Below are 16,980 nucleotides of genomic sequence, written 5' to 3'. Positions count from 1 at the left end.
TTCCTCTACCCATCTCCTTCCCCTCCCCGAAGCATTGGCTTAAGAGGGAGGAAGCGATATAATAACCCAAAAATTAATCATGATAAGTCCACCATTACATATGTCCACTATGTCATATTAGGGAGTCGACAATAACCTCAAGTTTATATATGTATATACTAAAATTTAATCTCAAATGGGTGTTGCCATGGTATTGATTTTTTAATTTATACATTTAAGTGTTGAGTTAGTTGGAAATGAAATGACAGTTTGGGGGTATTTCACTATCTCTGATTATGTTCTGACTAAGCACTAATCCGCAGATTAGTCATTTTTTCGTTTTCACTATATCTGAATAACGCTAACGCTTGGGTTAAAATTCGATTTGACTAATCAGTGCTCGAACCAGACGTTAGGCGCTATTCCTCGAATCAAAGATGGCGTCAAAAAATTCCGAGTTTGACAGCGGAGAAGTGAGTCGAATTTTGTTGAATGAATTTGAATGCTTGTATGATCCATCCTGAATTATTTGATTGTGTTCAAAATAAGAAACAATGTATTAATTCGACACGAATCTATCTAAAATGACCTAATAATCAACATAACATAACCAACAAAATGCACACTTTGCGGTGTGCGGACTGTGACGCATGACAGCCGTGGCAGTAGATGGAGTAACTGCAAACATTTTGCGATGTTGCCAGACTATTTCGAGTGTTATCTATCCGGAAGCTCGGAAACAATGGTGAAACGGTCGCCGTTGAATAACGAAGTTATTCTGATCTTTAAAGCCAGCCAACGGATGGCTAGTCAGATATTTAGCCCGACATTGTGAAATACCCCCTTAGTATAGTTAATATAGTGTTACTTCTTCCAGTACTTCCAACACGGACATGGTGATTGGCAGCATCATGGAGGTGGCAGCGGAGTTGGAGATCCACATGGACAGGAACATTGTCACAAAAGACAGGCTGTAGATTAATCTGAAAATTTAAAAAAAAAGTACCTACTTACATAATTCCTCCAAGGCTTTCTCGTCGTCGCATGGGTCGGTGAGGAGTCAACGTAAACCGAATGCTGTAAGAGTAGGCTCCTAGGCACCGTAGTCCCTCAATTGACTGCTCTGCTGACCATTAGCTTACATAATGAATTTAGTTTTTCTATGCAGGGTTTTAAAGCACTCAGTTTATGCTGATTTCTAAGGGACGACGGCCTCGGATAAGGAAATTTAAGTAAGGCAAAGTTTTGCAGCGCAGTAAAATAGTGAAACTTTTGTATACAGGATCTAAAAGTTCGATTTTAAATTAACTGCTTTGCATTTGTAAAAATATCTAAATAAATAGTGTAACAAAATATTCAATTTTGGGAATAAGCCCAAACTTTTGTTTACCCAATTTGGGATTTGAAGTTAGGTTTTATAAGCAGCTGCAGAGTTGTCTGTATACTGTCAGATTCATTTATTGACAAATCAGAGAAAGGGAGACGATCACGCCACCTCCCCCACTCCGCGCAACTAGGTTTGTTACCCTTTCCCTAATTGGCTGCTCTATCAATTTGAATGTCTACAGGTAAGACGGTGCAATTCAAGCATTGCAAAAAATAAGTAAGTTATTATGAAAATAGAATCAGATGGCGCACAAAGGAGTTAACATGTTCACGGGCAGTGAGTCACCCTACTTTGGCACTATTTTTTTGTATTAGATTTTTGCGAATGCTCTAGCATTTCCGTCATGATACGTACCAACCAACACCATCAAGTGCGACGCGAATGCTCTAGCAGACGTATCTCAATACATTTGACGCATGCTATAGCATACGCCACCACGCGGGTATGCCGGGCGAGCTGTAGGGGAAGGGGTAAACACTGTTTTATCTTTGTGTGCAGAAAAGGTCTCATGTGACAGTAAGCGATCTGTGGTTGTGTCAGCAGTGACAGTAAGAAATAGACTACCTATATTTTATAAGGATAAAGCAACTGCAACAAAAAAACTTAATAAACTTCGAATGCTATAGCATCCGCAACATAATTAAACTATCCAATGCGAATGCTATAGCATGCTCGTCTGGGAACGTGTTAATCATGCCATGTTTTCCTGACACTCATCTCTCAGTTCATCCACTCTACATGTCCTAACTGGTAAAGGGATAAAACAGAACTGTGACCAAACAGAATATGGTAAAAGAATAGGTTAGATTAGGTTTCGTCTTTTTCTTCAATGTTCTGTTTTGTCAAAGAACCGTCCGAACCAAATAAGCATCTTCCTCTTATTAATTTATTACCATTAGATGTTAATAGTTTTATTTTCAGTAAAGTAAAATAAAGCCATTAATTAAATAATCTCACCTATAATGCGAACACCCGACACACTTAATCACCCCCAGCGCCAGCCTTCGAGGCAGGTTGGAGTTCTGGATGCCCTGAGCGATGATGAGCGCACACACAAACATGATGATGATCTCGCGTGTGTAAGCCGCCACGGTCTTGTCCGAGTCCATAATGCCGAGCAGCGGAAACAGCACGAGGGGCAGCATGCCCGTGATGGGCAGCGGCAGCAGGGTCAACGCCCAGAAGAAGGCCATGATTGTCATCAGGTAGATCAGTTGGTAATCCTGGAATCGAATCATATTTTGGTTTAGAGTAGTTATATAAAATGTAGTAGTAAGTCCCATTTAGTTCGGAGAGGGGACTTTTGCATCGCAGACCATCAAGACCAGAGATTCCCAAAGTGGTCTATATGGACCCCCAGGGGTCGATATCGGAATGCTGGGGGTTTATGTCAGCGAGAAAAAAATTTGGGGGTCCACGAGATTCAAATGGGGGTACATACGAGTAGACCCCCATTTACCTCAAGTCAACATTTAGGAGTTCCGTAAATGACACAATAGACCTAACACAAATATAATAGACTGAGAAATTACTTATTTGATATTTGTATTTTTATATTTCGTAAAGTTGTTAATTGAGGTATATAAATAAAGTATACAATCCTTTCTCATCAGAATTAATATATTCATGCAAAACATTGGACATTGGAAGCCGCAAATTTTCCTAGTTCCCCAACTTGTTTTTGAAAAACGTCCAGGGTAATAATGACGTTCAACATTTAAATGTACTTCACACAGACTTCAAAACTAAGTTTGAGGACATTTTGACTATGGAAATGCAACATTGAAGAATCGGATATCATGTGACAAGAAGAATTGATCGGAATAAGCACTGACAAAGAACTTAAGGGGCAGTTCTGTAGGGCCAGCTACCCCATTGCTTATCTTGCTTCATTTTCATTTGGTGTAATACCTCACAAGGGTGCCCCTGTCTGCACAATGTAAAGACAGAGCAACTATACCGCCACCCGGTTGTTGGGCAGGCAAGGGAAGGGAATCATTTATTTTTTACTAAAAAATAAATGATTATCACATGGGACGTTAATAGTTTGAGGAAAATTCAATATTCGGCAAGTGGTCTACGGGGCAAAAAAGTTTGGGAAGCTCTGATCTAGACATTAGCAGACGGCTTGGTTTAGTTTGTGCTATGTTACGGTAGCATCCAAGTATTTGTGACCTCTGGGTCAGAAGCACTCTGCCACAGAGATTGCTATTTGCTAGAGTCTGCTAACAGTTTATTTACGATTGATATAGCCCTACAGACAGTCGGTAGACAAAAGCCGCTGCTTTTAGCGCGGCCTCCAAGGTGTCGGATATGCTGTCAATATGCATAAATTTTTGGATAATGTCATTCGTTATGCAAAATAACTGGCTTATTAATGAATGGATGTTGACTAACTAAGCTCTTAGAATTGAAAGAAATCATATATACGATCCATAATCCATGACATCTTAGATAATTAATTCATTTAAGATTAGATCAGTTGACTCTGTTATAGCCTTGAGAAACCAAAGTTGTCAGTTATGACTTTTTTTATTTATTTATTTTTTTTATTAGCAATATAAATTTTTTTTTACAGGTTTATTTTCGATGTCTGTATCACTAGGATAAACCTGTGTCAAGACAGACGTATTGAGTACATAAATTAATGTTTACATATTATTTGATACATGATACATACAATATTTCATAACATTAAATGACAATATGAAAATGATAAAAAATAGTAAATAATAGTGATAAATGATATTACCATTCGTTATTTCGGCTACTGGCATTATACCTAGCTCTCTAATTAAAAATTTAGGCGTATTAGACCTATCAAAAAAATTATATATAAAGATGCAAAAGTCGGTCATTTTGAATACATGTAGGATAACAAAAGATTTTTTAAATATTTATGTTGAGGGATCAGTAGGATTTATAGGCCCTGTTAGAAGTTCTACCGAGCCGAACCCTCTGATATGAAAATATCTGGAGTCGGTGAATTATTTTCCCATTCAATCTCTGGTGAGTTGACGTGTTGTTCTTGTATTGTTTTGTATTTATTTTGCTTATATAATGCACTTACATAATGTTGACTGACTAGATGATCATTTGTGGAAAAGTGAGTGGAAGGGTTAAGTTTTTCCTTTGGGGAAGATTTAACCCAGACAACTAAATCGGAAGTTAAAAAAAAAAAAAATTGGTTAACCTTTTCTATGCGTCATTAATTTGTATCACTTCGTTCACACGCGGGGCTATTTATTATCAATCTAATTTATGACTTTAAACAATAATCACGCATGGATTTTAAAATTTGTTTTAAAAAATACGTCGCTTATGTCTTGAATTATCTTTTCAAGTATAAATAAACAATCCGAACATCAATGGGGCTTGATAAAAATTCGAAGTATATATTCATAATGTAACTGATATGGTATGCCCGGGCGGCCATGTTTATTTCAAGGTTAACGATACACATGATTATAAACATGCCGGAGTAGAGCTCTTCAACTGTGGTGCGATGTAAGTGGTTGATTTATGGGTGCGATGTCGCGTTTGACTGGATACATGAAATATTGACACACTTAAAAAGGTTCATATAATAAAAAATAACTACACTTAAATTTACAAAAATAATGAATTTATTATGATAATTTTTCTGTTATTATGTCACCGTAAATATGTATCACTCAATATATTTTTTTATCGTGATTTTGAAACAGTTCTCAACGCATAACGGCAGAATCATGGCTTTCATGTATTTCAGCAGCTTCGCAATTATTATCGACATCACTGTCACTAATTTCAAAATCTGAATCTATTTCTAAAGTAGCACCAAATATTTCTTCGTCATTAAGACCACGACCCGACATTTTGTATTTTGGCAATAAAAATACTTTCAAGAATTGATAAAAAGTCAAACTTGTACAACTTTACACTTGATTTTTCACTATAAAAAAGTTTTAACCACGTATCTTTATTTTAAAATAATCTAACACTGACGATATTTTATATTTCTTCAATAGTTTGAATGAATGTATGTAACTGAACTTATTTTAAAATATGATAAATTAGATTTAATGTACACTGTAATTAAAATAGTTCATATCCACGAAAAAGCAAACAATAATTCGATAAAACAATGTAATCTACACGGCGAGCGTCTCTGTTTGAGAATCTTATAAAATGCGCCTGCGCAATAACGTGTGTAAAGACGCGGGAAGAATTCAAACTGATTCATTTTTCGCTCTGAGTTGGAAGATCCCTTCAAATCTTTGTATCGATGATTAGGATACGTATTATGGATAAATATCGTAAGATGTCAGTAGTGTAAAGATGTGAGATTTTTTAAGAGTATAAGTTTTACCGTGCTCAAGCATGTTTCATACCCATAACGCCGAAGAAACTTTGCGTCGCACAGATGTGCCACCCGCGTACAGGGCATGTACAGTGCGTCGCAGGCGTGCGTCTCCCGCAGAGAAAAGGTTAATCAGCATCTAGTTGGAGTACATACTTATGAGGAAATTTTTACAAAATTTTTGATCTTGGATCTGTCTTGGCTGATGATCCAAGACTTGATTGTCTGTTTTATATTTCGAAAAAAATTCGTTCAGTCTAATGGCTAATGGGAGAGCATTATATAGCCTTGTTGCAAAATATCTAAAATTTCTCTGGCCAAAAGTTGTTTTAGCGAAAGGGATTTGTAAGAGATATTGTCCTTTGGTTCTAGTATCACGAGCAGTTTGAACATTGTCAAAAGAAGTTTTGTGTTTGAAAAGGTATGCTAGTATATTTTTGCATAAAGTTGCCTAATATCCAACTACTAAATACCTCATGAACTTAATTAACTCCCTTTTTAGTGTAAAAAAGTACACGCAGAATGCCAATGTGTATTGAAGTTATTATTTCAATTCGACATTGTCAATTTATTAGTATTTTTAACTTTTACATAGCCGTCTGATATTAAGGAATGTGAATTCATAGAAAATACATCCAGTTTTCCCAGCGTATGTCGATTTCTGATTTGTCTAGATATCAATAACGCGACTGTTCTCGGGAAATAGGTATAAAATCATCGGTAATTATGCCTATCAATCCGATATTATAAAGTTATTGATTTCACTATGCTTGACCCCCTGGAACTATGATAGCAGGAGTGTCTTCCAGTCTAACAATAAATAACATCTTCAGATCGAAGAAAAGGTTAAAATGCTTACTGGAGTATAGTTATATATGATGATGGGAGAAGTGGCCGCAGGAAATATGAACAGCAGAAGTGTCTTCCAGTAGAGCCGGATGAAGAGCCCGATCCTCTCCAGCAGTCGCAGATCTGGTTCTGATTCCGCAACCCTCAAACCATCGAAAGCACAATCTTTTATTGCTTATAGCATTGAATACAACCTTATGCCAACTAACCGCAGGGGTAGGCAGAGAGGACGGACCGCCAAACAACTCGGTCTTGGCACACACTTCTTGCCTCATTCACATTCATACATCGTCTCATACATACTCTTCTATTATTCTGACTCTTGACATGGCCCGACTCAAGTATCTGATTCACTTGACTGTGCTATGTCTTCCTCGGGCGTCCCCGACTTCTGCTACCATTCACATTTGCATCATATATTCTCCTTACACTCCTTTCTTCGCTCATTCGCTCTACATGCCCAAACCATCAAAGCGTCCCTTTCTTGATCTTACTCACTACGCTTATATCAGCCTTGCATTCTTTGCAGATCAACACATTTCTCACACTATCATACATGGTTTTACCACACATACGCCTCATGGATCTCATTTCTACAGCATTCAGTCTACTTTCATCCTTTCTTTGCTAGTTCCATGCCTCACTTCCATACATCAGGGTAGCCTTCCCATCTCTCGTAATCATACTCCCTAAATACACAAACTCATCCACCTGCTCCAAGTATTTCTCATTCACAGCTATATTGCACACTGTTTTCGTACTCTCTCTTTCAAACACCATTACTTTAGACTTACTTACATTCATCATTAACTCATTCTTTATGCATACTTCGTTCATAGACACGAGAGACTGTAGATCATATATACTATTAGCAATCAGCACCGCATCATCAGGATACAACAGGCAACATTCTTTCAAATTACTCAAATTCGCACCGAATCCCACCTATTTCAATTCTTGCATACAATTATCCATGTATAGATTGAATAACCATGGTGACTATGATTCTTGTAAGATATATTACCATTACATTTTATGGTAAATTTACAGAAAAGTGGGACATGGTTAATAGGCATATCTTATTTTAAAAACACTTTGTGTCAATAATGCTATTTCGTTAAAATAAAATTGTAATTTTTTTTCAAGCTATATTTTGACATAATAATATTAATGCAATGTTTTTTTACTAAACCCAAATGATGAAACTTATTTTACGTTCTCAGGTTAATATTTTGGATAAACTTGTCGAATTCCGCAGCACGTTTAATGTGCAAAAAAATTATAAATAGCACGATTACTGCAACGGCATTTATGCCAGCCATCCAAAATATCAGTGTTTAATGCAGCAGCACGGCTCATAAACGGGGTTTCAAAATATTCGCACATTTCAGAACACCTTCGTAACCTTCACTGGCTCCAGTGCCCTGAAAGAATCCAGTACAAACTCTGCTGGATGGTGTTTAAATCCAACAATGAAATGGACCCACCCTACATCTCTGAACTATGCGTCCCAGAAAATACTGATCTGAGGCAGTCAACTCTTAGATCACCACATCATCAGCTGTAGGCAGACTGATAGAACCTAAGCGCAAGCCAAATACTAAGTTTGGTGATCGCGCTTTCGGAGTATCTGGGCCGAAGGCTTGGAATAAACTCCCTCCGGAACTAAGATCCATAACAAGTCCAACAGAATTCTGGTCTAAACTAAAAACTTAACTTTTTAAGCTGTCGTACCCTTAAATTAAATATACCATTCCTAAGAGAAAGTCCAGTTATATTCAATTTTCTAATTATGTCCTAAATCCTGTATCTAAATTTCGCTAATAAACAATTAGATAATGTTAATTAAGTGTTAATCTCAAGTGACCTACCAGGTAAGTATTGTACTGTATATTATCTCCATAAATAGTTAAGTAATAACATAGATCACTGTAGAAATGTATTATAAGTTTGTACAGCGCCCTTGAGGTGATTTTGCACAAAAACGGCGCTATACAAGTCATCCAATTATTATTATTATTATTATTATGGTTTCAACTTAATAACTACAAGAAATAACTAGTTGGTATGCCGTGGGAGATGGTAAAGGATGCATTAAACTTCCATTTTTATCAATCAAAGTTATGTTTGAAGGTTAGGACATACGCATGAATTAATAAAATAACCCATACTAACAAACTAAAAACCTATTTTGACTACCCCTGACTTAAATAGTTGTCTCTATTAGATATTTAAGTTTAAATCAAGCATTGTTTTTTAATGGGCCTTTGCAAGCAGAGGAATTCGACAAGTTTACCATAATTTGGGTTAAATATAAAAAAAAACTAATCTTGAAACATTCACAAGAATAGCACCGGCTGCCGAGAAAACAACCGATTTTAATTTGAATAATATTAACCCTAGAAGCCTTATCTACGCCTGCGAGGCGTACACACAATAGTAAATTCTATTTCTCTTTCTAACGGTTGAAATTAGCACCTCGTGCTCTTTAACCAACCCAGTGGCCGACGGGAGCTCGCCGATGGTACCTGTATCACTAAGGTAAGTCCAGCCATTTTTGAGTTTTCGAGGTATAGTACGCCTGCGAGACGTATGTTTAGGCTTTGTGTAACTTTTAACTAAGATTATGTGTTTTTACTTTCGTTAATTTTTCATCAATTTTATGTTTATTTTGGCATTGTTTCAGATACCAATATGTCATGGTCTAATATATTAAACAGTAACGATATTTTGAAAATCTTAGACCAAGAAGATAATCTTTCTCTGGGAGAATCAGCTCCTGAAGACGAGGACAGCCAGTTTGGACGACATTCAAAGCGTAGATGAGAATAACTATGTAACTGAAGAGGCTTCCTCTTTACAAGAATCTGCTCCTTCTGAAGAAGCCGACTCAAAATTGCAGAAGCCGATCTTGCATCTAATTCTGCTAATGCTTCGCAATCTGCCAACTCAGGGCGAATTTATCGTGTTCCTGGAAATACTCTTCGCGGTAAGAATGGACGCCGGATGTTTGGTCAACAAATAAGGGTCAATCATCTCACAGAACTTCAGCTGTGAATAAAGTCCTCTCGAAGACCAGCTCAAATTACAAATTAAATCTAGTGGGCACTATTCTATCAAATAAGCGGGAAATGCACGAAAAATTGAAGAACTAGAGATCTCGACCTGTTGGCAGTTCTAAGTTTTGTTTTGATGGCCCTCTGACACTTCTATCGTACAAGCCAAAACCTGCAAATATGGTTTACCTTTTATCTTGTTGTGATGAAAATGCAATAATTAAAAATTCAAGTGGAAAACCAGACATGATTCATGTCTAGAACCAAACAAAAGGAGGAGTAGATTAATTTGATCAAATGTGCGCCTCGATGTCGTGCAACCGCACTAATAGATGGTCAATGGCTGTTTTCAATGGCATCTTAAACATGGATTTTGTTGATTCTGCTGTAATTTATGGCCACAACATGATCAAATAAACTCTCAAACAAAAGAGAATTCATTAAACAACTCAGCACAGATTCGGTCAAGCCTTGGATTCAGACTCGAAACTCCGACTTAAAAATATAAGTCAAATTTTCGCAAAACAGTGATTCAGGTAATAAACTTCCGGCAGGAGAACCAGAGCCCAAAAAACGTAAATACTGCGCTTTTTGCTGCTAAAAAAAAGAGAATGTAAAAATTACTGTGCTGTACCTAAGTGCAAAAAGTCAGTATGTATTATCTGAGCACAAAGTTGATGTCTGTGTAGATTGCTCTAAAATTATAGCTAGTAATTAAAAGCATGATTACTTTTAATGTTTGCCCTAAGAATAAGAAATTATCTTAAAAATATATATGATTATTTAAAAAAAATATAAGTTCAAGTTGATTTTTAAGAAGATGATTTTTTTGTTTGAATATAAGCATAATCTTTTGATTTGTTGTAATAAATACCTGTGATAGTGCTTTTCATTGATAAAACTGTGTTTTATTATTAGTTTATATACCAACCTTAACTTTCCATCGAAAAATAGGGCACAAGTAGGTATATTTTGGCCTACTGGCTGTCATTTACATCTGTACGCCTCTGAGACGTATGTTAAGGCTTTATGTACCTATAAAATAGATTAGGCTTCTAGGGTTAGACGGGTTTCATTTTTCTGTATATTTACCAACATTATTGACTGTGTTATGTCAAAATCGTGCATAAACAGAATTGACTGTTTTGCAGTACAAGAAAGAGAAGATATTATCTCATCATTTTTAAATATTTACAATGGTATACTTCCAGTGACTTCCATTTCAGGTAATTATTTTTATCACATGAATCATGTTGGTTATTTGCTAATCATTACAATTTGGCAAAGAATTTTATTTGATATCAAACCAAATGTCAATAAACTTTGTATATTGTTGACACTTTGTTGTGGTTTTATCCAAATTCAAAAATTTCCAATTAGTTCTTGCTCTCTATTTTAATGCAGTACTTATTTATTTAACTTTCTTTTAGCCATATAATTATGTCCATTTTAAATTCAACTAGAATCTGGACCAGAGGTTCCCAGCCTTATTCTGAACACCGCCCACTTTTCAAGTATGTTTTCTTCTGCAATAAAAAAACTAACAAGCGCCGCAGGCAAAATTTTATTTAAAAAAAGTTAAAACATTATTTTACATAATTATTATTTTGAATATTGGATTAGTCTTCACATCATTGCGAGTCACATTTTCCGCTTAAGGCGATGCACTACGTCGTGTAATATTTTGAATCGAGCCGCTATCAATAACACTCCTTACGTGGATGGCGATAAGGCTTAAATTCCTGCTTAACACCATCCAGCTGTTTTGATTTAGGCAAGAAAAAAACATGGCCAAAAAGTGCCTTTTATTTTATTTTGTGGATGTTCAGGCATAAATATTTACATGTTTTCCGATAATTTTATAAATAACTTAATTTGCCACATTATACAATAAAACCATAACCGAAAATGGGTTCGTAAGTAGGAAATTTTGAACTTTATAGCAGTTTTCATAGGCCTTATAAATTATTTTTTTCTGGGCTTATAAAAAGACTTATGTAAAAAATACTCAATCATTTCAAAGGCCTAGATGTATTCTACTCGCAGTATTTAATTAAAGCATCCAAAACATTTCTAGGCGACCAAATTTTAAACCAAAAACACATGATTTTGCATTACCACGTAGTGCATCGCCTTTAAACTTAATAATGATGGAAGAGGGTGAATTTTCTATATTCTGAGATTATTTTGTAACCCGGGAAAGTTGTATGTCTAAATTTAAAAAAAAACCTTTTCTCTAGACATTATTTTAAGGATTTTTGAAAAATATTTACGAAACAAAATGTAATTAAATAATAATCACTAATTGAAAGGTTCACCTGCAAGATTCTGCCTATGACTAAGTTGATTTCATTAGGAAAATAAGTTTTTAAACTTTTTATTGATTTCACTGTGTGATTTTCCAACGGGAAGATAAAAATAAAACTAAATCATACTTTTTTTATAATCCATTTGTATTTCGTATAGACAGACTGTTCACAATAAATTTATTTCCTTCATTTCCAAATAATATGTTCCTATTCTTGGTAATAATGCACAGCATTGAAATGTTGTTTTTTTTATCAAAACATACTTTATAAATAATTACATCAATTATAATATTTTTAGAAATTAATGTTTTTTATTAAGGATATTTAAGGATCCAATACTGGTTAAAAACATTCAACCTATAAAAGAAAACTTAATTACAGCAATAACTAATTATTATTAAATTAAGTAAATGCATCCCTTATACATAGTATTAAACAGGTTGTAACAAAAACTTTAGTTTCAAACACATAATATTTTTTAATTTAAAAAATCAAAGTGGTAGATTTATATAGAGAAAAAAATTGTGAGTCTCAAACAAAATTAACAATATTATGACAATGTGGAAGAAAAAATACATTTCTAGAGAAATCGCTTGAATTCCAAAACATTGACTATTATGCACATTACATAAGTGAAGCTGAAGTGAAAAACAATATATTTGTAAAACTCAAATTATTAGACAATATTAACGACTCTCAAACGAAAAAGATAGCAGCCAAAAAAATTATGCGTCAAGAAAATGAAGATAATGTTGGTAGTTCTTAGTCGAAGCACGATACAGTTAAATATGACTGAAGGACTTGTTCCGGAGACTAAATTTAGCTCAGTGGTGGCGCAAATCCTCTGCAAGGCTGAGGTCCTGGGTTCAATTGCTAGACGCGACCAGTAGCGGCTCGTGACTTTTACGAGTAATAGAGTAAAATTTCCTGAAAATCTTCATAAAAAAATAGAATTTTCGAAAACAAACGCATCAGGCTACGAAAACATAAATAATGCCATTTTATTTAGTATTAGCACTCTATTACACCCAAAAGTCACGAGCTGTCACTGGACGCGAATGAATTTTTTTTGATTTTTCTGTTTTACATTTTTTGTTTGAAAGTCGTTAATATTGTCTTCAATGATTAACAATATATTTTTCCCATGAAACATGTTTCTCACATTAAATATGTCATTAATTAAAAACATATAATTATTAAACGTGTTTTAGAATCTTCACTTTTTCACGTGTCTCAAGTTTCTTGTTCTTGAAAATATATGATGTCTTAAAAAAAATGTTTTTCAAATAAAGGACACTGTCCATTTTGTGTACATGTTCATGTACACGAGGTTAGTCACTTGAAATATATTGTTACTTTTCAAGTGAAACATTTCAGAGACACACAAGAGTATAATATTTATAGACATTTAATATTTCTGATATAAATTAGCACAATATTCATCTCACATAACACACATTTACAGCAGCATACGGTCCACAATACATTCACTTAACTTATAGGAATTAAGTATATTGGATATAAAACAGTCAAAGTATAATCTCTTCTGTAACCAGGATACAAATATTACTGATAACACACTTATTTCACATCACAAAATGTGTTGAAAGATCAAAATAATTAATTCACTTTAAATTACTTCATTTAGAAGTCTATATGGTTAATTTCCACCAACGAAATTTCATTTTATAATAATATTCAAATTTCTAAACATATAAATATTTGTTAATCCTATCAAGCACCTTACTCCCGTTTGAATTCCTCCATTAAAATATGTTTCTTCAAATAGTCTAATGTTCACTTTCAATATTTTTGTTCTCATAAATATAAATTTAATAATTCAGCTTACCTTTCTCAATTTTATTGAAGTTGACAGCGCTTCAAAATATTATATACACAAAAATAAGTAGGCAATTACTGAAATACATTCAAAGTTCTGACTAAATACATGCAAAGAATCCATGAAAATAGATCCGTGAGAAGCATTAACCTAAAAAACCCTGGACTTCGCAATTCGAGAACAATTTTTTAAAGACATTCCGTTCCTGGTCTCATCAAACACCCCAAATCAATATTAGCCGTTGTAACTGCATTAACAATACACAAATAAAATTATAATAGTTAATTATGCACCACTTTGCAAACAAATCATTTCAAAAGTTTGTGTTACAAGATATCATTATTTGGCTTCAATGCCATTCATACAAATTCGCACTAATGCTATGTCCAGGGCTTTGTAGGTCAATGATGAGAACAGGCTTCTTTATGAAACAGGAACCCAAAGTTAAATGGGCTTAAATAAGTTAAATTTTCGTTCTTTTAAGTTGACCATAGAACTTCATATAATAGATCAGGTGAGAATGCGCCATAAACTAAAACCTTATATTTCAGAATGAGCTTCTAGCTCAAATCTCCGACTGCGTCCAGACGGTTGGGAGTTGTTGACTCCTTCTGTATCAGGAGCACAAAATGCCGAAGAGGTAAATTCTAACACAATACTCTCTCAGTAATCCGTCGCTCGATTGTCTGACAACTACTATAATTCGCCGTTATTTTTACTACTTGAAAGTACAAAATCAAGCTCTATAATTCGCCGGTATTCGTTTGTAAGTCAAATTCAGTAGTCTACCATGTGTTATCATTCAGTTACTATAACAACATCTATCTTGCTAGATCTGATCATTTTACCAGTCACAAGGGCTAATTATTTTAGTTTTAGGGTTTTCAGCATACATATGTATGCATACAGTATGCTGATGATGCGGTGCTGATTGCTAATAGTATAGATGATCTACAGTCTCTCGTGTCTATGAACGAAGTATGCATAAAGAATGAGTTAATGATGAATGTAAGTAAGTCTAAAGTAATGGTGTTTGAAAGAGAAAGTACGAAAACAGTGTGCAATATAGCTGTGAATGAGAAATACTTGGAGCAGGTGGATGAGTTTGTGTATTTAGGAAGCATGTTTACGAGAGATGGGAAGGGTGAGAGATATTGAAAGAAGGGTAACTCCATTAATGGAGGACTGAACGCAGTTGGCGCTAACAAAAAATTGTCCAAAGAAGCGAAGTTAGCAGTCCACAATGGAGTGCTGGTACCTACCCTGATGTACGGAAGTGAGGCATGGAACTGGCAAAGAAAGGATGAAAGTAGATTGAATGCTGTTGAAATAAGATCCCTGAGGCGTATGTGTGGTAAAACCATGTATGATCGTGTGAGGAATGTGGAGATCCGCAAAGAGTGCAAGGCTGATGTAAGCGTAATGAGTAAGATCAAGAAAGGGATGCTTAGATGGTTTGGGCATGTAGAGCGAATGAGCGAAGAAAGGAGTGTAAGGAGAATATACAATTCAAATGTGAATGGTAGCAAAAGTCGGGGACGCCCGAGGAAGACATGGCACGACCAAGTGAATAAGAGTATGTATGAGACGATGTATGAATGTGAATAAAGCAAGAAGTGTCAAGACCGAGTTGTTTGGCGGTCCGTCCTCTCTGCCTACCCCTGCGGAGAAACGGCGTTATGGTTAGTTAGTTAGTTTTAGGGTTTTTCGGTTAATCCACTGTATATTCCAGCAACTGCCACATGTGTTTCTGTTCGTTTCGTTCTGCCACGTTTCTTGTTTGAATTAGTTTTCAAAAGTTGCCGTCTCGCCAGCGTAATCATGCCACCTTAACTTATACACCAAAAAATTTTAATTTTATGAAAGTTCGATAGTGGTGATAGTTTTTTATCAAATACCTGTTTTAATTTTTAGCATATTTTGTACTGGTATATATGCACTATAATCCGCCGTTTCCACTAATTGGCAACTTGCCCGGTTTTTGGGATGACGGATTAATGAGAGCGTAATGTAATACATATTTGATACCATAGAATAAAGAATAGCACAAGAAGTGCCTTGTGGGTGCTTTCGTGATTCAAATATTTTCCGAATTTGGGCCTACAATTCCATACAAAACTGTGTTTTCGTAATTTAAATGCGTTGGAAATCTAAGATTTCACGCGAGTGTGAGACGGAACGCTAGGAGGTTGGATGAATTTGAAATTTGTATTGAAAGCACTTCTAGTGTTATATTTTTTATTCTAGGTTTTATATCTTTTAAAATACATACTTTAGATTTTTCTTCCCTCTGCAGCATAATGTGCTCCTGTTTTATTTTGTACTTACAATCTAATAAATCTTTAAAAAAAGTTGTCAAGAGAAAGCGCTGACTGGAGAAAGAGATTAAGGAGTCTGCCCACATAACCGGAGTATCCCATGACTGTGCTAAGACTGGGATGCGAATTATTGGAAAGGTGTGAAGCAACCGCAAACAGCGCGAAACGTCGCTTGTGTTGCTTTGTACCTTTCCCGTAATTCGTGACTCGGTCATAGCACGGTCACGGTATGCTTCACTTGTGTATGCAGACTCTTTTAAACCTAAAACTCAAAGTGCAAAGTTTAAAAGCTTTGAGGTTAGCCAGAACTTTAAGCTTTGAGTCATTATAATTAATTTGTTAATGTTTGTCAAGCTATATATGGGATTGTTTCGAAGATTAGATTTTATATATTCACTAAATATAGAAGATGATATTTATTATTTGAAATATTGTAACATTCAGATATTAGGGCGGTATAAACAGGACAAAAAAAGGAAAGTAACCTTCCCACAAATGATGGTTTGGCTTGCGCTTTTTTGATCATGTTTATAATGTAATAATCAATGAGCTATCACTTCCATATTGAGAACAGGCAAACTGTCTAACAATAATTAATTTTTCGTTGCAATTCCTTTTATTAAAATTTATTTGTTATATTTTTTTATAGAAATGCATGCTTGCTTATTATAAGCGTGCACACAAGTCAAGTAGAATATTATTTTTCATATCATAATCTATTAAATTTCAATAACTATAAAAATAATGTCTCATTCCAGGTTTTAAACAAAATTTTATATGGGTTTACTTAATTGATGCTTGGACACTTCATGTTTGTATGGAATTTTGATGAAATGTTGGTCTTTTGACACACATTTCTTTGGCATTTTGTTAATTATATAATATTACTGTTTAATGCTT

The 16,980-nt window shown here is 34.9% G+C and overlaps 1 protein-coding gene and 1 pseudogene across 1 annotated transcript in view; one reads left to right on the top strand and one right to left on the bottom strand.

The window, feature by feature from the left end:
* Positions 1-16,980, top strand: part of Ogg1 (8-oxoguanine DNA glycosylase) — a 427,234-nt gene that overhangs the window by 107,484 nt on the left and 302,770 nt on the right. The window lies entirely within an intron of this gene.
* On the bottom strand, positions 833-9,112 carry LOC149413324 (protein I'm not dead yet pseudogene; annotated as a pseudogene).

Source organism: Hesperophylax consimilis, chromosome 22 (assembly GCF_061612785.1).
Source record: "Hesperophylax consimilis isolate HC1 chromosome 22, BYU_Hcon_1.0, whole genome shotgun sequence".
NCBI lineage: Eukaryota > Metazoa > Arthropoda > Insecta > Trichoptera > Limnephilidae > Hesperophylax > Hesperophylax consimilis.
The sequence above is the reverse complement of the archived record's forward strand: the minus strand, read 5'-3'. Positions and strand labels throughout refer to the sequence as shown.